Source organism: Hemitrygon akajei, chromosome 11, assembly GCF_048418815.1.
Source record: "Hemitrygon akajei chromosome 11, sHemAka1.3, whole genome shotgun sequence".
NCBI classification, from domain to species: domain Eukaryota; kingdom Metazoa; phylum Chordata; class Chondrichthyes; order Myliobatiformes; family Dasyatidae; genus Hemitrygon; species Hemitrygon akajei.
Window position 1 is genome coordinate 131,223,054 of NC_133134.1, and position 23,433 is coordinate 131,246,486.

The following is a 23,433-nucleotide window of genomic DNA, read 5'->3' on the forward strand; positions in this document are numbered from 1 at the left end:
AGTCTCTCAAAGCCCATGGTCCCACATCACATGGATTTCAGCACAGGTTTGCCACCTTATGGTGGGGTCACTGTGATCATGAGAGTGGTGGACTGGTTCTCCAAGGCAGCCCAATTCAATGTTCTTCACAGTGTCCATCAGCTGCTGAGATAGTAGTCCTGATTCTCCAACATGTAGTTTGCTCCATGGTTTTCCCTGGATGCTCTGTTGGACAGGGGCCCACATTTCCTCTCCTACTTATGTTGAGCCTTCTGCTCCCTCTTCTGCACCTCAGTGAGTTTGTCCTTTTGCTATCATCCTCAGATCAATGGACTGTCATACAGAGCCAATGAGCAAGTGGAGGAGTTTCTGAAAAGCTTTGTCACCTCAACCAATTGCTCCTAGCCTTCAGCTAACTTGTTGCTTTGACATGTTAAGTATCTGCTGTCTCTTGTTTTCTGGCCTCTTGTGTCCTGTTATTTTTGCAGTTTATTAGTAAAATATTGGTTACTAATACATTGTCTCTGCTACTTTGCTTTTGGGTCAAGCCAAACCTTTACTTCCTGATAGAATTGATGAAAGTGAAGTCAGATGTGTTCAGATGCTGAGTATTAATGGTGGAAGCAAATATGATTTTGCTATTAGACCAGAGAAAAGTTGAAGTCAAGTTTTTGGCTAATGTTTACAAGTCTAAGTTAGCCAATTGGGAGTGGTAAGATAAAGCATGAAATAGATTTTATATGTGGAAAATAATTTTGATTTCACAAAGTTCCTTGAAAGAAATTTGATTTAAGCTTGATGATGATGGAATTTAGGCCAAAGCTCATTCACTGCCAAAAAAATAGTTCATCAATTCAATGGCTCAAGCTTCAACTTCAAAGTTTTCTCATGCCAAATTTCCTGGTGCATCTCCCCAGATAACTGTTCATTCTGAATATTCCTGTGTAGAAATTTATGATCCCATTAATAAATCCTCTTCAAGATCTTACAGCAGATGCTCTAGCAATCTAACAGCAAAACTATGACTTTCAAACTCCATCGCAGCCCACCTAAATCTTACTTCATTTTAATGAACCAGTTAGTAGCAAAAACTAGCTGACAGTTCTCTTCAAATCCAGCTTTCAACATGACTTGACAGAGAACTGCCAGCTGGCTGCAGTGCATATTGGACTGGCACACCTTCATTCTCTATTGCAGATGCTGAAGCTTTTGACTTCTTGCTCTGGTTCCATGCTTGGACTCATGGTAGAGGCATTTCATTATTTACTGAGCTTGGCTGTTGATACAGTTTGCAACTGTGTTCTTCATTTTAAACCTACCATAACATCATTATAAAGGTAAGTTTCCCTTAAAGATTTTATTTACTTTCTTTATTTTTTCACTAGGTTTTGGTGCCATCTGGCTGCAAAAAGATGACGCAGCTGGGGATTAACAGAGATGACAAGAGTGGGAAATGAGTTATCTCGAGTACAAGCTAGCCCAGTAATTTTCACAATACTGCAATCTTGTCCATTAACCCTACTCCCACAATGAAACAATGAAAATTCCCCAATGTAATAAACCAGAGAATATCTGCAGATGCTGGAAATCCAAGCAACACATACAAAATGCCGAAGGAACTCAGCAGGCCAGGCAGCATCTATGGACAAAAGCACAGTCAACATTTTGGGCCAAGACCCTTCATCTGGACTGGAATAAAAGATGAGGAGTCAAATTAAGAAAGTGGGGGGAGGGGAGGAAGAACCAGAAGGTGAAGCTGAAAGTGGGAGGGGTGAGGTAATGAACGGGGAAGTTGACTGGTGAAAGAGAAGGGGAAATCTGATAGGAGAAGACAGAAGGTCATGGAAGAAAGAAGAGGGAGGAGCACCAGAGGGAGGTGATAGGCAGGAAAGGAGATAATGTAAGAGAGAGAATTGAGAATGGAAATGGTGAAGGGGGATTGAGGGGAGGCATTACTAGAAGTTCGAAGAATCGATGTTCATGCCATCAGGTTGGAGGCTACCCTGACGGAATGTAAGGTGTCACTTTTCCAACCTGAGAGTGCCCTCATTGTGACCGTGGAGCAGGCCATAGACTGATTTGTTGGAATGAGAATGACAAGTGGAATTAAAATGGGTGGCCACTGGGAGATCCCACTTTAATTCCACTTGCCATTCCCATTCCGATACGTCAATCCATGGTCTTCTCTACTGTCGCATTGAGGCCACGCTCACTTTGGAGGAGCAAGATCTTATATTCCATCTGGATAGCCTCCAATCTGATATCATAAAAGTCGGTTTCTCGATCTTCCGGTAATGCTCCCCCTCCCCCCACCTCCTTCATCATTTCCATTCCCATTTCCTTATCTCTTTATCTGTCTATCATCTCTCTCTGGTGCTCCTCCCCATTTTTTTCCTTCCATGGCCTTCTGTCCTCTCCTATCAGATTCCCCTAGCTCCTGTCCTGTATCTCTTTCACCAGTTAACTTCTCAGCTCTTTCCTTTCCCCCTCCCCCACTCCTGGTTTCATCTATCACCTTATACTTCTTCCTCCCGTCCCCCCACTCTCCGACTCCGACTCCTCATCTTTTTTCCAGCCCTGATGAAGGATCTCGGCCCGAAACATTGACTGTACTGTTTTCCACAGATGCAGCCTGGCCTGCTGAGTTCCTCCAGCATTTTGTGTGTGCTCCTCTCTGTAATTGTTTTTTATTGTTCTTTGGGAGATAAACCACATATTATACTCAAAAAAACCTTTAACAGATTAACCTCAAAAAGCTTTCACAGATCAATTTCCATATTGCTTGGAAATCTACATTGCAATGCAAGTTAAAACAGATTGAGATATCAATCTACACAATAAGAATGTCACTTGGGTAATGGTAACTGTTACTGAAATTCGTTGGTTTGTTGTTACTTCAGATATCATGCTTTTATAGTTCAAATTGCACTGAAACTTGAGAAAACTCTTCTGTTTTCAATCTCATGATAATTCCCAGAAATGTTTCTAAATGCATCATATCATTGATGATGATTTTAAAAGGCATATAGAGACTCCATTTATTAATGGATAAAAAAAATTATATATTTTCATAAACAATGAGAAACATGTATACTGACAGAAATCATTTATTTCTTATGTATGTTTGCAAATTAACCAACAATTTTCAGAGTGACAAGCATGAAGAAAAATACCACAGAGCAAAATGGCAACGTTCGTAAAGGTGCAAGGGCACTGGGACATACGATGAAAACTTGGCCAAAACCTAAACCATAAAATGAATTGATACGTATTAGCAGCAGTACTTTAGAAAAATACTGTAAAATTATGTCACAAAAGGCAGGATCTCCTGGAGGCTACCCATTTTCAATTCAACCTCTCATTCACATTCTAACATATCAGTCCCTGGCCTCTACTACTATGTTGAGGCCAATCTCATGTTGAGTTTGGGAAAGGGAATAGGCAGCCTGTGCAGATTACCCCTGTGGCCAGTCCCCTGAACAATAAGTATACCACTTTGGATACTGTCATGGGAGGTGGGTGGATGACTACCAGGGGAAAGCTGCAGTGACCAGGTCTTTGGCATTGAGTCCGGCTCTGTGGCTCAAAAGAAAGAGGGGAGAAGAGAAGTGCAGTACTGATAGAAGAGGGAATGATACAGGAGAATAGTAGTGTTATTATATATAATATATAATTAGAGGAGCAAAAAGCAGATTCTATGGACATGAAAAAGAAACCCAGATGGTATGTTGCCTCCCAGGTGCCTGGGTCATAAATGCCTCAAATTGGTTCATGGCATTCTCAAATGAGAGGGAGAGCAAACAGAGGTCATGGTATATATTAGTACCAATGACAAAGGTAGGAAAAGGGAGGAGGTCTTGAAAAGAGAGTTAGGAAGAAAAATGAAAAGCAGGACCTCTAGGTAGTAATCTCTGGATTGCTGCCTGTGCCACGTGCCAGTGAGGGCAAGAATAGGATGATTTGGCAGATGAATGTGTGGCTGAGGAATTGGTACAGGGGGCAGGGTTTGGATTTCTGAATCATTGGGATCTGTATTGGGGGAGGTATGATATATACAAAAAGGTTGGGTTACACCTGAACCTGAAGGGGACCAATATCTTGTGGGCAGGTTTGTGGTTGAGCCCACTGGGAGAATCAGCTATTCAGATTGGATGTTGTGCAATGAACCAGGTAAAAAAGGCAAAATAACCCTTAGGAGCAAGTGAAATTTGAGAAGGAGAAGCTAAAGTCGGTATTACAGTGGAGTAAAGGGAATTATGGAGGCATGAGAGAGGAGTTGGCCAGAATTGATTGGAAAAGAACACTGGCAGGGATGACGGCAGAGCAGCAAAGACTGGAATTTCTGGAAGCTATTCTAAAGGCTCAGGATATATACACCCCAAAGAGGAATAAGTATTCTAAAGGAAAGATGACATAAACAGGTCAAAGCCAGCATAAAAGCCAAAGGGAGGGCATTACTAGAGCAAAAATTAGCAGGAAGTTAGAAGATTGGGAAGCATTTAAAAACCAACAGGAGACAACTAAAAACATCATTAAAAAGGTAAAGATGGAATATGAAAGTAAGAGAGCCAAAAATATTAAAGAGAATACCAAAAGTTTCTTCAGATAAATAAAGTGTGAAAGAGAAGGGAGAATGGATATCAGACTGCTGGGAAACAATGGTGGAGAGGTAGTAATGGGGGACAAGCAAAGAGTGGAAGTACTGACTAAGTATTTTGCATCAGTCTTCACTGTGGAAGACACTAGCAGTATGGTGGAAGGTCAAGATGTCAGCAGTCATGAAGTTAACATTATTGGAAAAAAGGTTATTGGGGAACTGAACTGTCTGAAGGTAAATAATGAGACTGCTTAACATGCTAAAATCTTTCCTGTAATACCATGGGTGTGTAGCTTGTTAAGCAGCCTCGTGTGTGGCACCTTGTCGAAGGCCTTCTGAAAATCCAAGTACACAACATCAACTGATTTTCCTTTGTCTATCCTGCTTGTTGTTTCTTCAAAGAATTCCAACAGATTTGTCAGGCAAGATTTTTCCTTGAGGAAACCATGCTGACTATGGTCTATCTCATCATGTGCCTCCATGTACCCCAAAACCACGTCCTTAACAATTGAATCCAACATCATCCCAAACACTAAGGTCAGACTAACTGGCCTATAATTTCCTTTCTTCTGCCTCACTCCCTTCTTGAAGAGTGGAGTGATATTTGTAATGGAATTGACGGATTTGTGGCAAAGTTTGCAGATAACATGAAAATAAGTGGAAGGGCAGCTAGTTTTGAGGAAATAGAGAGACTACTGAAGGACTTAGACAGATTAGCAGAATGTTTGAAGAAATGGCAGATGGAATAGAGTGCCTGGTCATGCACTTTGGTAGAATTGATGAAAGAGTTAACTATTTTCTAAATGGAGAGAAAATACAAAATAAAAACTGAGGTGCGAAGGGACTTGGGAATCCTTGTGCAGGATTCCCTAAGGTTAATTTGCAGGTTGAGTCTGTGGTAAGGAAGGCAAATGCAATGTTACTATTCATTTCAAGAGGACGCAAACATAAGAACAACAATATAATGTTGAGGCTTTATAAAGCACTGGTGAGGCCTCACTTGGAGAATTGAGAGCAGTTTGGGGCCCCTTGTCTTAGAAAGGATGAACTAAAACTGGAGAAGGTTCAAAGGCAGTTCACGAAAATGATTCCAGAATTGAATGGCTTGTCAGACAGACATACTTTATTGATCCCGAGGGAAGCTGGGTTTTGAAACTCATCATATGATGAGTGTTTAATGGCTTTGGGCCTGTATTCACTAGAATTCAGAAGCATGAGGGGTGACCTCATTGAAACCTATCGAATGGTGAAACGCCTTGATATGGTAGATGTGGAGAGGACGTTGTGCATGAGCTTGTAGAACACAATAAAGCTCATGGTATTACAGGATAGATACTAGCATGGACAGAGAATTGGGTGATTGGCAAGAAGCAAAGAGTGGGAGTAAAGGGGCCTTTTCTGGTTGGCTGTGGGTGACTAGAGCTAGTCTGCCGGTGTTGATATCGGGATGCTTCTTTTTACATTGAATGTCAATAATTTGGATGAGGGCTTTATGGTTAAATTGTGGGAGATGTGAAGGTAGGTGAAGGGGAAGAATGGTGTCTATGGAAGGACTGAGACAGATTTGGGAATTGGCAAAGTAGTGGTAGATGGAATATAATGTAGGGCATGGACTATTTTCGAAATGGAGAGAAAATTCAAAATTAAGAGGTACAGAGGGACTTGGGAGTCGTCTGCAGATTCCATAAAGGTTAATTTCCAGGTTGAGGTGGTAGAAAGGAAGGCTTTCTACCAAATGGAATGTTAACATTTGTTTCAAAAAGGACCAGAATACACAAGCAAAGATGTAATGCTGAGCATTTATAAGGCATTGGTCAGTCCGCTTTTGGAATATTGTGAGTAGCTTTGCGCCCTTTAGCTAAGAAAAGATGTGCTAGAATTGAAGAGGATGTTCACAAGAATGATCCTAGGAATGAAAGGGTTAATCTATGTGGAGTATTTGATAGCTTTCTGTCTGTACTCACTAGAGTTTAGAAGAGTGGGGGGGTGGAATGAGGGAATATTGAATCTGGATAAAGTGGATGTGGAAAGTATGGCTCCAACTGTTAGGGACACTCGGACCAGAGGGCACTGCCTCAGAATTGAGGGACTTCCATTTAGAAACGATGTGAGAAAAAATTTCTTTAGCTAGTGGGTGGTAAACCTTTGGAATTTTTACTACTGATGGCTGTGTAGGCCTAGATACTTGGTGTATTTAAGGTGGATGTTGATAGGTTCTTGATCAGGTCATGAAAGGTTTATGGTGAGAAGGCAGAAAGTTGAAGTTGAGAGGCATAACTAACCAGCCATGATGGAGTGGCAGAACAGACCTAGTGAGCTGATGGCCTAATTCTGCTCCTATGTTTTGTGCTCTTATGGTCTATAATCCCAAGATTTATCTGCTTGTATTTTCGTAATTGATCTTACAGATTCCCTTTGAAACTAATCAAAGTATTTAACAGTGCTTAATAAATGAAATAAAAGAAAGCAATGAAAAAATACAGCAAGCATCTTTGGCACAGGGATACTCCTCTTAAACCTTTCCCATCTATTTCATGGTGCCTTGGATGAACATCTGGTAGTGGTGACAGGAAAATATTTCTGCAGATTGTACTCCAACCAGAAACTCTGCCTCCTCATAATTCAATAAATGTAATAATGTTAAGTAACATTCACAATTCAATGTAACAACCAACTGATGCATTATTCATGATATACCATAACCTATAATTACTTTACTCTGTTAATAAAAAAGTATATTATGGAATGATGCCTTTGAGAAACAAAGCCATTCAGATTATTCTGCCTATAAGGTAAAACAGAAATGTTGGAAGTACTCAGCAAGCTACCGAGTATCAATGGAAAGAGAAATAGGGAACTGTTTCAGGTTGAAGCCCTTTTATCGATATCAAAATTGAACATTTTCCTGTCTACAAGCACAGATCTTTGAATTTTTGTGTAAGGAACTTAAGACCGCAAGGGACATAAGTAGGAAAATAAGCAAGTTTCAGTTTAGAACAGAGCAAGGTATAGTGACTTGACACATCCATACTCACGTCATTCTACAGATGCACAATCGAGAGCATCACTGTTTGGTATGGAAGCTCCCTGTGGTGGATAGAAAGGCTCTACAATGGGTAGTCAAAACAGCCCAGAACATTATTGGCAACAGATTACCTGCCATCAAGGACATATATCTGGAAAGATGCCTGAAAAGGACTAGTAACATCTTGAATCTCACACACTCTGCTCACGGTGTGTTTGTCCCACTCTCATCAGGGAGGATTATTTAGCATCCGCACCAGGATCACCAGACTCAAAAACAGCTACTTTCCCCAAGCAGTGAGATGAATCAACATCTCCACCCACTAACTCCACCACTATTTTGTCATTTCCCATCAATCACCTTATGCACAGCCTAACGACACACTATGGACATACAATCTATGTATATAAGCTATCTTATGTATTTATATTTATTGTGTGTTTTATTATCATGATTACTATTGTGTTCATTATCTTTCTGTTTTTTTTTTGTACTGCATCAGAGCTGAGGCAACAATTACTTCATTCCACTTACACTCATGTACACTTACACTGATGTACAGGAAAAGACATTAAACAATCTTCAATCTTAAGTCTTCAAATCTGTTGCTGCTTTTACTGGCTTTTTTTCCTGATTCAACATTTATTAGTTCATCATTGTTGATTTTTGATAAACTCAAATGATTTAATTCCATAAAAATCATAAATATAAATTTGCAACTATGATATATGTTATTGGCCCATCCTTAAGTATCTTCTACAAGTTTAGGTTTAAGATTTCCAGGAGGTGGGATCACAAAATGGTCATTCATGAATTACATAGAGGACACCAGACCATACTGATGATTTGAATTGATGTAGGATTACATAACCACCAGGTGATTAGAGGGATTTCCTAGTCTAGAGTGGTGGAGACACCACAGCTAAAGCACAGTCAAGGGATATGGAGGGCAGTGGAGAGTGATGGAGCCTTATGTCTCACCTCATTATCTATCTATAGAAAATGAGCTGGAATAAGATAATTACAAAGGTAGAGGTTGCAACCCAGTTTGAAGATCATCTCCTGTGAGGAGCAGCTCCCAGAGAAGGAGTCAGTTAAGGACAGGTTCCACCTGTACACATTACTCAAAAGCCATCACCCTGTTTAGGATTTGGAACTGATTTAGCATCACGTGGCCAAGAACTGGACTTAGTCAATGGTCTATTCAAACAATGGAAAGTACAAAATAAAAATTAATTGCACTTTAAGAAAATCATCTGTCAGTCCTTAATTATGTGCCCCAGCAAATTGAACTGATGGCAAAGAGGCTTTATAAATGCCCAGGCCTCTGCAGGTGCAAGTTCTGCACTCAACAAGAAGCTGCTGCCATAAGAATTTGCAAATGTGTTTGAAGGAACTGGAAAACAAGAGTAAAATACTATCAAAAGTGAAATGAGAGTAAACAGCCACTGATACTGTACTTCCTTCTGGAAATACACTAGTAACTGTCAAACCTAAACTGGGTTTTGGTAGAAGTTTGGTGATAAGCCAAACAACCTGAAAAGCTATTTATGGACAGATCTATTGTATGAATTCTGAATAATGCACTAAAAGGAACTGAAACTGTTGAAGAAAATTGAAAGATTCCTGCCAAATCCCAGCAGGGCAAAACACTTCAGTAAGATGGATACCAAAAAAATGTTGTTGTCAAGTTTATGTTGACAGTAGGTATTTGTCTTTCATGACCTTCAGCACATCCTTTGAGAGATAATGGTGGTTGATGGTGTCTTCATTGGATCAGCAATGCAGCCTTCGACTTGGAGTCGAAATTGGATCATGCGCTGACTTGCTGACATGAAGATATGGCAGATGGCATTTTTGTGTTTGAAGAGGTGATTTATGTATCTGTGATGTGCATCACAGTCTGTGTTATAGATATTGCTTATTCTGACATACTGGATTACTAAACATGGAATAAACTATTATGTAAAGCAGGCTACTTACAAATACTCATCTAGTAATGGATTGCTGAGTATCAATATGTTGGATGCAAGATATATATAGCTAAAGGCATAATATATCATTAGGTTTCCTTGAAAAAGCACTGCAATTTCTTTTTAAGAGTTCAAATACCATCCCTGGTAGTCTCCACTATACTCTCATTGTTTCAACTAGTTTATCTGCATGTTAGATCCCTCCAAGATGATTGAGTTTGTGGAGCTTCTGTGATTTTCTGGTTCTCTGACAGCTTGTTTGGCAGTTGTAACAATTGTAGTGTATCACTGAGAGTAAATGATTCGTTCTGCCTTTCCTCAAGGTTTCTTGTAGACCATGTATAGGTTGCATGAAACAAAATATATATAAGCTCTACTCTAGTTGAAATTGCTTTCAATGCAGACAACCATTGTGTTATAATGATTCACATTACTGGAAAACAAGCCATATAGTTTTATATGATTCCTATAAGGATGGATTTCTGTAATTGGAATGGTTGTAATCTGAATGAGGGTAACTTGTACTCATCACAGCTTGAGAAGGGCATTTGAGCTTCCTATTTAGTCAAGCCAATCAAATTTATTATCCGTCTCCTTCTCGCCAGCATGGTTGGTCCCCTGGAGAGTGACAGACCTGGCAGTGAAATATCCTCTACAAACTGCCAAAAAAAAGAGTGGAAAAAGTGAAACTGTTTTTTCTTATTTCTTTCTTTGTCTACCTCCATCTAGCACTCATCTGCCTCAGTCTTCCAACTCCAGGTTCACTCACTTTCCCTACCTGGTATTACTTGCTTATTGTCTTACACTCCTTCTCAATCTGTCAATCACTTTGGAGTCCTTTCTTGCCACTCCCCTTTGTTGTGTATTTAATATTTCAGTAATATGTGAGTAATCTTGTGTAGATATATATATGTTGGTTGATTAAGCGTTCTTGTTTGTTTAAATAATTAATTAATCATGCTACCATGTGATACATGCCTGCCTCGCTTAAAGTAAACTCAAACTAGACCCATATTCTTGGACCCTCATGTCTTTCTTTGAATTAATTTAATGTTTTGAAGTTACAAAACTGAACATTGCTACAAGGTATTTTAAAACAAACTTGGGACAGCTACTGATTTGTTAAACACAGTGATACGTTTGAAATAAATAAAGTGCAGTGGTACCATTGGCAAATAAAAAAGGCACCCCAGCACATGGAGAGAAGGTCAAGTTTAAAAGAAAAGCTGCCAACATATTTTCTTTGGAAGGGAAGACATGATCCAGTTTTTTTTAAGGCAGTAAATGGAAGAATTCAGGGTTCATAAACTGTGAGTACTGGATGATACTAATAATTAAAAACAGTCAGAAATAGCTGGTTACATTGGAAAGATAGAAGAGCTTGATTACATAATGGGTAATTGGCTCATGTATACTGAACTATTGGAAGAGCATTTTGAAGCAAATGAAAGAACAAATGAGAAGCAAGTGCCTATCTTGCTGAGTTCATTAGGTTCAAAGGCATACAATTTGCTTTGAAGTTTGACTACTCTAAGCAAAACATCAGAAATGAGCTTTGCTATTATTGTAAAAGTTATGCACGAACACTTAGAAGCAAAGCCATTGTTTATTCCAGACTGCTTTAGGTTTCATAAGTGGAATCAAGAGTAAGGAGAGCCCTCTTTAGCACACATGGCTGAATTGAGGAGATTGTCTGAGCATTGTCAACTTGGTAATGGGCATAAAGATACAATAAAATATTGTTTAATTTGTGGAATCTGAAGAGAAGCCATTCAAAAACAGCTCATAACTAAAGCACAGCTCACATTCAAATGAGCAGTAGAAATCACTGTTTCAATGGAAACAGCAGACAGAGATGTGATTGAGTTGCAGTCAAGGAATGAAAGTGAGCATGAACAAAATTGCCACATCTAAACAGAAACCAGCCTGGCTGAACAAATTGTGTTACCATTGTGGCAGGGGCTCACATACACCACATAAATGTAGATTTAAAGGCAAAATTTGGAGAAAATGCAACAAAGTAGCTCATATACAAAGCACATGTCAGGCAGACAGAAAAAATGGTCTGCTCAGGGAAGAGTGTTAAAAAGTCAAGTTGCAGTTTTAAATAGAGCACTAATCTACGTGCTGTTAATGAAAAATCTGATAACAATGAATGACACAGGGTTGTATAGTCTTGAAATTTGCAATGTGAAAATGAACAATAACAAGTAATGTGACTACACCCAAATTGACAGCAAATTAATTAAAGTCAAATTAAATGCTGGTTCGGCTCTTTCAGTCATTCCACAAAATGAGTTTGAATGGCATTTCAAAGATACTAAACTGAAGCCTGCAGATATTACACTGGAGAAAAGATACCTCCTGTAGGAGTAGTGTTCGTGACAGTGAAATACAACAACCAACAAGCCACATTAGACTTGTATGTGTTAAGAACAGGTGGACCAGCATTGTGTGGACATGAGAGAACTCTGATTTGTTTGGAGGTCAATCCATTAATTAGATCTGCAAAGAAGCTAACTTCAATGAACTTCAAATGGGAGACAAAAGCTGCTTGTAAATGTATATGCAAAGACCAAAGCCCTGCTGGATGAATGGAAGTCCAAAAAGAAAGGAGACGATGGAGATACTAAAACAGAGAATTTGTCCGATGATGTTGTGGATAAGGAAACCAAGAGGAGAGATCAGATTGTTAAGGGAGCGACAGAAGTATCAATAACAGAATACTAAATCGACCTTCCCAAGATCAAGATGCACACACTAGAAGAAGAAAAGGGAGGGAAGAAATGGAGAGAAGGAATGAAAACAAGAAAGAGAATAGTGCGAAAGAGAGAAGGAATGTGAGAAAGAAAAAGAAAAGGACAGAAGGAGAGAGAGAGAGGTTGATGAAGTATTCTTGTTTGTTTAAATAAGTAATAATGGGTTGTATGTAAAAATACATTAATTGCATATGTCATCAGGCTACCACACGATTCGTGCTTGCCTCACTTAAAGTAATCTCAAACTAGACACCTATCCACAGACTCTCATGTCTTTCTTTGAATTAATTTCTTTGAAATTACAAAACATAAAACCATTCTCCTCTCTCTGTTGACCGTCTTGCCTCTTTGCACTCAGTTCCAATGCAGGGTTTTGGTCCAAAACATCAAGAGTTTCTTTCCTCCTGCCGATGCTGCTCAACCCAGTGAATTCTTCCTGCAGGTTGTGTGTTGAAAATGATTAAGGTTTGTTCAACATTTGGATCTTCCTCATTTGTGTCTTCTTTATGCCCAAAGAACTTAGAAGTGCATTCTCAGTAGTCTGCATATGGAAAGGCATACTTATTTAACCTTGCTTGCTGTTGTTTAAATAGCTCACAACTATAGCTCTCTGTTAAGTTCAATTTCTTAAGGTTTCAATTGATTTTGTTTGATCAATTCATTCTGTAGGTGATCGATATTTGCACGGTTCATGTCTAGGCTGCTGATATACTGCATCAGCTAGAGACTATTGAGTTATTATTTGATCTTGCACTTACAAGTTTCTAAATATCTAGGCAGGGGATGGAGCTTAGGAGATGATAGCACCTAACGGCAACTCCTTTGCTTACATCTTTGGATACAGCTCTATTTATATCTTTAATACCTCTATGTTTTCCTTTCATGATTCTTTTGAAGACCCTGACCTGGAGTTACATGCTGACTTTAAACCTTTGCGGGAATGCGACCTGCTCTTGGAGTCTCACAACTGGCCGCTATTTGATATACCATGGATGTGGCCTAGAAGACCAGCGCCTTCAAGGGCTGCTGGCTGTGTGCCCAGAGACCCGAATTCTTTGGGCAGAGCTTGGAAAAAGTGACACAACAGACTTTTAAATCAGCGGGTTGTTTGTTACGTCTTCCCTCTTGCTGTGAAATGGGGACAACTCTATTTTCCTTTTTAGGGAGAGAGAGAGAGCCTGTGGTATGTCAAATTACCAGGAGAATGAATAGTATTTGGGGTACTGCAAGTTTGTGTTTTTATTGATGCTTTGCTGCAAGTTTGAGAGCTCAGTGGGGGGGGGGGGGGTGCGGATGCTTTTTTGCTGGTGGGGGGGGCCATTGCTTTGCTGCTGTTTATGCATGAGTGGGGGGAGCTGGGGGGCTTCCGGGTTCTAACATTTAACTGTCATTCATTCTTTGGAGCACTTCTCTGTTTTCATGGATGGTTGTGAGAAAAAGAATTTCAGGATGTATATTGCATACATTTCTCTGACGTTAAATTGTTCCTTTAAAACCTTTGAGATATCCATTCTTATTTTGGCATTGTCCTCAGATCCTATAAATTTGCAAGTAATTTTTTGAAACTTCTCAAACAATTGTCTATCTTACACCTGATGTTGTCTCGTTGTTCAATGGCTCTTCCAGCATTTTGGTTGTTACAATAAATTAAAAACAGACTCCAGCTACACACAAAATGCTGGAGGAACTCAGCAGACCAGGCAACGTCTATGAATAAAAGTACAGGCGATGTTTTGGGCCGAGATCCTTTGGTAGACACCAGCTATAATTATATTGGTTTCATTATCACCCTTGACAATTTTATTTTGGAGAAAAAACAATGATATAATTTTACCCAGCAATATGATAAATAAGGTCAATACGAAACTACAAAGTTTCTTCAGTGTTCTTCAAAGACAGAAATGAAATAATTTGCAAATCCTCTGCATTTGCCATTTTCCATGGTACCATTGCAGGGAGATGCTGAAGTGTTAACTCCACAGAAGAATACGTTATGCACTTCATCATATGAATGTCAAACAGATGGTGTTTTGGTTTCCATTATAAATGAAATTGATTCCTGTTGCTGGAGGACAACAAAAATAAGTCTTTAACTTTAAGTGCTATGTCTTCATCTCAACTCTATTTCTGAAATCCATTTGCTTTCACATTCAATGTATACAATGGCTTGGTTTCTGAGATCATTATAAGAGCCAAGAATTCTAATGTCAATAATTTTTATTAATATTGTGTGAGATTATCCTGCTCTACCTTCTATCACAGATTCTTAATAGAGTCTTGTAATCCCATTTTTTTTGCTTTCACTGAGTTTCTATCCTTGCTAGAAGATTTGTCAAGACTGACAGAATGTCACAGCATTCTATTTCCATCAAGTTTCAACATGTTTACAAGTTACTCTACAATTTCAAAACTGACATAATCACATTTCTTGTTCATCCTAATTTGGATTGTGTGACTTAAAGTTTCTGTAATAATTTCTTTAAGCTTGTAAATGTCTTTCTATGGTTTAAATTTCCAAAAGCGCAGGTTCCAATAATGTCATCGTACAGAATGGCAGCTTAAGTCAATAGGTCCTCCGGAAAAACGCATATTTTGCCCCATTAATACATCAAATATAAGATCTTTCGAAAATATCTGAATTGATAAGGGGGGCAAGAATGGGGAAAAAGAATGGAGATAAAAAAAAGCATCCCTGCAGAGCCTATGGATGAGAGGGGTGCAGCAAGTGGCTCTCCTACCCGAATGCATGGTAGCAAGGCTGATGAAGGGCCTCATTTAGGCGAAGCGGCAAATATGATAAAAATTCTGGAAGAGATATGGTGATTCCAAAAAGATATAAAACAGCAACTAAATGATATCAAGTCAGAGCTTGCCAACGTCAATAAAAAAAAATAGTGGTGCCAGAGACATGAATTGAGAAGGCAGTAGATTGTGTGCAAAACATGGAACAATAGATGTAAGTGACCATGCACACATATATTTATCTGTTGATTTTGACCTACAACCAAAGAATACTATTTGGAAACTAAATTCAAGTCTACTCAATGATCCCTACTTTAAGGAACAAATCAAAAAAGAAATTGGTCTTTACTCAGAATTCAATGATAATGGAGAGGTTTCACCTCCCATTCTATGGGATACTCTGAAGGCTGATTTAAGAGGGAAAATTATAGCGATATCTTCATATAAGAAAAAAGTAAGGAATAAAATATTAGTGGAATTACAAAATAGGCTGAAGGAACTAGAAAAAATACAAATTGAATTTGGCACAGGATACATTAGAGGAAATTTTTAAAAATAGGAATGAAATTAATAGTTTGGCTACGCAAGAAATCAGGAAAATTTTAATGTTTCTGAAACAGAGACATTATGAAAGTGGATCTAAGTCTATGAAAATACTGCCGTGGAAACTGAAAAAAAAAAGGTAGCAGAAAATACAATTCATAGAATTAGGGATCCAAGAACAAAAATGATAAAAAATAAGCTGAGTGAAAGTCAAGAAGCTTTTGAAGTGTTTTACAAAATTCTATATTTCAAAGTTCCAGGGGGAAGCATAACCCAAACCGTCCTGACTTCTTTAGAGTTACCCACTTTAAGTGAAGAACAAAATAGAACGATGACTGTTGACATTAATGAAGTTGAACTAAAAGCTGCAATTAGTAGGCTTAAATTAAGCAAGTCACTAGGATCAGATGGGTATACGGCAGAGTGGTACAAAGAATTTATAAATGAGTTAATTCCTGTGTTACGAAAACCCCGTAACCAGGTAACTTACCAGCAAAGATAGATGGATCAGCTGAGTCTGATGCTACTATTTTCAAACGTTTTATTCAAAAAGGGGCACAAACGTATGGTTAATACAAAACATTCAGATCATCAAAACTCAATCTAAAACACCGGTGTAATAATAATCATTCAAAACACAAGCTCGATCGTCGTCTAGGGGTAATGTAGATTTTATATCGTTCACTGGATAGCTAAAAGTCTTTTAGATCACGGCAGTTTCACTTAGTTGTCGGCGGAAGTGTCGCGTTGGTGCACTTTTAGTTAGAAAGACAGAGAACATGAAGCATTTACCCGACAGGTTTTCCAACCTGTAGGAGGTAGTCGGAAGTCTCGTTGGGGGAATGGACTCTCATCTGTGGCTTCCCCTGTAGCTAGGCCGTCTTCAGTGGTGAAGTCGCCAATCCCAGGCAAGGGAAGGACGCACACGAACCCCACCACCGGCTGTAGCTATTAAAACGCTGTCGCAGGATTTCTAGCGTTTCTCCTTCGTGTGTTTCCTTGGTGCATCTGAGGGTCCTCCCCTCAGACCCGCCTTTATACTTCTTCACGAGATCGCAGGTGTCAATCAAGTTGCAGGTAATGCGATCTCTCTCTCAACCAGCCCACTTTGCCCGAGGGCTTTTCAGGTGGTCTCCATGAGACAATAGTCAAAGTCACTTTTATTCTGCTTCTTGGAAGAACGTGGTCTTTCGCACGTCTCTCTCTCTTGGGTCAGTTGACCCCCCTTAACTAGAGTTCTTGCGATTTTCACAAAGGAGGGGGCCAACGGCATAACACCTGTCTTACTCCCCACACTGAACTGGGCTCTAAAAAAAGGCACAAATGCCACCCAGTTGGAAGGAAGCGATAATCTCAGTTATACCAAAAAAAGATAAGGATAAAATGGAATGTGGGTCATTTAGACCAATATCCGTTCTTAATGTAGATTATAGATTATTTACCTCCATCATGGCCAAACGATTAGATTGGTTTCTACCCCTATTGATACATAACGATCAGACAGATTTTATGTGACAACGCCAAACACAAGACAATATGCGAAGGACACTTCACATTATGGATCATATACTCAAAAAATAAAATCGAAGCAATAGTGATCAGCATGGGCGCTGAAAAGGCATTTGATTTGGTTAATTGGAATTTTCTTTACAGGGTTTTACATAGATTTGGTTTCCATGACACAATTATTAAAGATATACAGGCACTATATGACAACTTTACTGCTAGGATTAAAATCAATGGATATTTATCAAATAGTTCTACCCTAGAAAGGGGCACGAGACAGGGTTGTGCAAGGTCACTGCTACTCTTCGCATTATGTCTGGAACCATTAGCTCAATACATCAGACAAAATGAAGATATCAGGGGAATTCAAGCAACATACACAAAATGCTGGTGGAACGCAGCAGGCCAGGCAGCATCTATAGGGAGAAGCGCTGTCGACATTTCGGGCCGAAACCCTTTGTCAGGACTAACTGAAAAGAAAGGTAGTAAGAGATTTGAAAGTAGGAGTGGGAGGGGATAATGCAAAATGATAGGAGAAGACCGGAGGGGGTGGGATGAAGCTAAGAGCTGGAAAGGTGATTGGCAAAAGGGATACAGAGCTAGAGAAGGGAAAGGATCATGGGACGGGAGGCCTAGGGAGAAAGAAAGAGGGAGGGGAGCACCAGAGGGAGATGGAGAACAGGCAGAGTGATGGGCAGAGAGAGAAAAAAACTAAATATATCAGGGATGGGGTAAGAATGGGAGGGGCATTAATGGAAGTTAGAGAAGTCAATGTTTATGCCATCAGGTTGGAGGCTACCCAGCCGGTATATAAGGTGTTGTTCCTCCAACCTGAGTGTGGCTTCATCTTGACAGTAGAGGAGGCCATGGATAGACATATCAGAAAGGGAATGGGACATGGAATTAAAATGTGTGGCCACTGGGAGATCCTGCTTTCTCTGGCAGACCGAGCATTGGTGTTCAGCGAAACGGTCTCCCAGTCTGCGTCGGGTCTCACCAATATATAAAAGGCCACACCGGGAGCACCAGATGCAGTATACCACACCAGCCGACTCACAGGTGAAGTGTCACCTCACCTGGAAGGATTGTCTGGGGACTTGAGTGGTGATGAGGGAGGAAGTGTAATGGCAGGTGTAGCACTTGTTCCGCTTGCAAGGATAAGTGCCAGGAGGGAGATCGGGAGGAAGGGATGGGAGGGGGGTGGGGATGAGTGGACAAGGGAGTCGCATAGGTGCCTGCGGAAAGATGCGGAAATATCAGGGGAATTACTATTAGAGGGACAGAGCATAAATTGACCTGTTATGCGGATGACATTTTGATCTATCTAGGGCAACCAATATACTCTTTACCTAAATCAACACATTCAAACAAGCTGGATGAACTCAGCAGGTTGGACATCATCCATTGAAACAAGCAGTCAATGTTTCGGGCTGAGACCCTTTGTCAGGTCTTGGCCTGAAACGTTGACTGCTTGTTTCAATGGATGCTGCCCGAACTGCTGAATTCATCCAGCTTGTTTGAATGTGTTGATTTGACCACAGCATCTGCAGTGTACTTTGTGTTTAATACTCCTTACCTAAATTAATGCAATCCTTTGAACAATATGGTCAATTATCAGGATACAAGATCAAGAAAGATAAAACCCAATTACTTCCATATAACTATAGCCCACCAAGAGAAATTGAAAGTAGATATCCCTGGGCATGGCAAACAGACCCTTTCAAATATTTTGGCATCATTTTCCGTAAAGATTTGGCAAAATTTTCAGAATGCAATTATCAGTCTATATTCAAAAAATGAAGGAAAATATAACAAGATGGAACCTAATTCCTTTTCTTAGTCTCAGTTCAAGGACTGAATCTATTAAAATGAATATACGGCCCAGACTATTATATCTCTTTCAGATCCTACCAATAGAAATTAATCAAAATCAATTCAATGAATGGAATAAAATGTTATCAAGATATATTTGTCAAGATAAAAGGCCTAGAGTTCATCTCAAAACTTTGCAATTAGCCAAGGAAAAGGGGGGATGGGGCCTACCTTCTCTTAGAGATTATTATTTTGCAGCACAGTTGAGAGCTGTGATATGTTGGTGCAACCCATCATATGACGCTCAATGGAAAAACATTGAGGAGAGGATACTTCCCATCCCCATACAGGCAATTTTGGTTGATAACAACCTACAAAGGTACATATATACTATTGATAACCCATAGTTGAAATGGACTCTTAAAATATGGAAAACTAATATAAAAGAATATAAACTAGAGGGAGATATTGCAATTCTTAAATGGTATGCATATGACTCGGATTTTACGCTGAATAAACTGGATGCTAGACTTAAGGACTGGACAGCTAAAGGAATAACAGTTCTTTGCAATATAATGAAAGAATGAACACTGTTCAATTTTGAAATTCTTAAAGAGAAACACTTATTAGAAAAACAAGACTTTTATCGGTATTTACAGATGCGATAATATGTTAATAGGATGGTTAAAAATGTAACCAAGGCAAGTACATGTTTGATAGAGCTCTTTAGAAAAGCATATAATTCAGATAATGGTAGTAGAATCATTTCAAGCATGTATAAGGGTTTGTCAAATCTTAAAACACATTCATACATTACACATTAAAACAAAATGGGAGAAGGACGGAGGGATAATTATATCGGAGGAAGAATGGACAATAATATGGAGGTATCAATGGAAGTGTACCAGTTCACAGAAATAAAAGGAGTTCGGATGGAAAAACTGGATACGATATTTTATTACACTCTCTCAGAAATCCCATTATGATAGTAACCTCCCTGTTTGCTGGAGAAATTGTGAAAATCAAAATGCAAACCATTATCATATTTTCTGGGAATGCCACATTATCAAAGACTATTGCAGTGGGATACACAGTGCCCTACAAGATACCTTTAAATGTGAAATACCCTTAGAAAGTAAGACCATATATTTTGGGTATATACCTCAAGAATGGTTGAAAAGAGATAAATATTTAATGAATATTGTTATGACCCCAGCCCCCTCCTTTGTGAGAATCTCAAGAGAAAGAGAGCAGCCTTACGGTTTGGAATGTGGGCTGGCCTCTCAGCCAGACAAAAGCCAAGGACATGGCCATTGTCTTGTGAGACACCTTTGTGGAATAAGGGACTGGACTACGTGCAAACTCTCAGGGCAACGTGGGCTGGGTGATGGGGGAAAGATTGCCTCACCCCCACCCTGACTGACATCTACAACCCTGCCAGTCCAGATAAAAGGGGGGCTGCCGAGGCGGGGCCTCAGGACCACCAAGGAGACACACGAAGAAGACACGATAGCGCTTCCCGTCGGAGTGGGAAGCCATTTTGAAGGAAGCCACGTGCGTTAGATTCCGGATCGGGAGTCTGTGGCTGAAACCAAAGGAAAACCGTTTTAACTAACAACCGGGATCGTCTTCGTAAAGACGACGGGCAAGTGTTCCTTCTTTCTCACCACTCTCTCTCTCCAACACGTGAAATGCCAGCGGTTCCCAAACGGAAAAGCCTGCAGGTTTATGAGTGACTTTTATATTCCATTGGACTCAGTATTCCCCTAGACAACGATAGAGCTTATTTCTGATTGATTATTACTATACCTGTGCTTTAGATTGAGTTTTGACGATGTATATGATCTGAATGTTTTGTATTAACCATACATTTGTGCCCCTTTATAAATAAAAACGTTTGAAAATAGTACCATCAGACTTCAGCGGACCTCTCTATCTTTGCTGGTAAGTCACCCAGTTACTGGGAACATAACAATATACAGCTCGTGGCTGGTAAAAAGACTCTTACAAGGAAATGGTTATCACAGGACATCCCAAACTTAACTACATGGATGGAAATTACAATGGACATTTATAAAATGGAGAAGATAACAGTATCTGTTAACCATAGGTTGGAACAATTTGATTCATACTGGGAAAAATAGTTTAACTACATAACACCTCATAGCCCTGATTTTATCTTCACAAGTCAATGAATATGTTGTAAAGAAAAAGATCACTCCCTACTTGTACATTGTTTTCTCTTTTCACTTGTTCTTTCTTTCTTCTCTTTTCTATAAGTGTATAGCTCAGATAAATATTATGTGGAGATTTGTGGCATATATGATATATATGTACAATATCTGAAATATATCTTATGGAAATGTTTGTTTGATGTTGAACTTCAATAAAAAATAAATTACAATATAAAAAAATTTCCAACAAGCAATGAAAAAGCTTTCTCAGTGTTGACCATGGTTTCCATCTACATGATTATTTTCCTGCATTTTTACCACCATTAATTGTTTTGTTGAACAACTAGACAAAATCAGAAGTGAGCGAGACAATGATTAGAGAATTTCACAAGTATCTGCTTGCTTTGACATAGCTTTATAAATGGTTAATAGTATTTCTAGTTGTGATCCTCATCTATTCTTTAAAATGACTTTCCTTCGTACTTTGAATATGTTTATTATTCCTTGCATATTAAAATTTAAGATTTTCTAACAAATTGCACTGTCTCTTTCTAAGTACATTCACCGATCCTATGTGCATTTTTTAAAAAAGGAGACATCTGTTTTTCTAGAGATGGGTGGCTAAGCATCTTCATCTCTTTCGTTTGCAGATAACATGTCTCTGCTATTAATTTTTGTTTGGACTGATTATAATTTTAAGGCTGGTAGCTAATAATTATATGAAATCACTGCTGTATAATCCAAGCTCACTCTCAATCATGCCCGCTTCAGTGCAATTTGCATGTATTTGCTGTGTTCTCAGATTATGATGCCTTTTTCTTTATACTTGTGTTGTAGTAGTTCAGACTGACTTGATTTTGTTTTTGCACCTATGCACACCGCAACATCCCCGTTTCTCTGCCAGATGAATACCTTGTTTCCTTCAATAGATACGTACTTGGTAGATAATCACCTTGTAACATCTTTCACCTCTTCTTTTCCATCCATCCAGGGATGCAAATAAAGCAGTAATTCACTTTGACTTTCTCCAAGTGAGTGTCCTGCACTTGGTTTTTATAATGTAGACTCCTTTACAATGGAGAAACTAAGCACAGATTGGGTCACCACTTTGTCTAGTATTCTGTCCAGAGGAGCCCATTCCCCCTTTAACTATTCTGTCTGTGACCCTTTAATGGGGCCTAACATATGCCTGGAACAGAACCTCATCATTCACCTACATATGTTGTAGTCTTTCAGACTTGAATTTCCCAACTTCCAGGTAACCTGTTTTCTCTGTCTGTATCAGACTAGGCTATTTCTTCCATGATCCTAGCTCAGCTTTTTCCTCTCCATTTGCACATTTTGAACTGCAAGTGTAGGGTAATGTAATTGGTGGAAAGATACATTATTCACAGACACTGACTTTGTGCAGGGGTTCACTTTAAGAGGCTAGTCTGATTATGCTTCGTGTTCAGTGTTTGGAGTACAATGCTATAGTTTTTCTTAAACATAAATTGCTTCACACAGCATTATTTGTGAAAAACTACATTTCTCTAGGACAATTCCAGAGTTATTGAACATGTTAATCAACTCAGTCACTTTGAAACTGCTGGAGATTTGGGAGCAAAATGCCGTTGCTTGGTTTGTACATAGGCCCAATTTGCACTGTGAGAAATCACCGCCAACAATGCCAAGTATTTCTATGCAGTAGTGTCGCTCAGTAGCTCCACGGTTGTGAAGTGGTGAGTCTACTGGGACACCTGCTTGAACACGATGAATACCGATCAATGAAAATTCACCATTACAGACCTCAACATCCTTGTTTCATTTTTAATGAACACTTCATGCAGCAAATGCCTGAGCAAGTTCTCGTGCACCTCACTATTGCACCCATGAAGGACTATAGGGGATTTGCTAAAGTGGCTGATAGTCTACACTCAGTTTGGCAGTGGTGCATCTTTCCTCCTCCCTTCTCTACCCTAATAAGCGGGGTCCGCAAGGCCCTCATCGTAAGGACACCCGTGGCTGCGAAGTAGACTATGCCAGGCCTGTGTTATTACTCTGCTTGCTTTGGTACGAATGCTAGAAGTGCCGACCGCCTTGCAGCTTCGACAGTGCCAGCGCATCGGGACGTCAGAGGTCTGTGAACAGCATGGCTGTTCTCCGTTAAAGTGACATCTACCATGCTGCAAAGAGTCAGCGGCAGCTGCCAATGGAGAGACTGAATAATCAAAAGATCCAATCAGAAGCACAACCGCCACTTACTTTTCACCACACTGCACCAGAATATGTGGATCACAGACACCTGAGGACCCACCAATAGACAGCCTCTTTGGATAACATA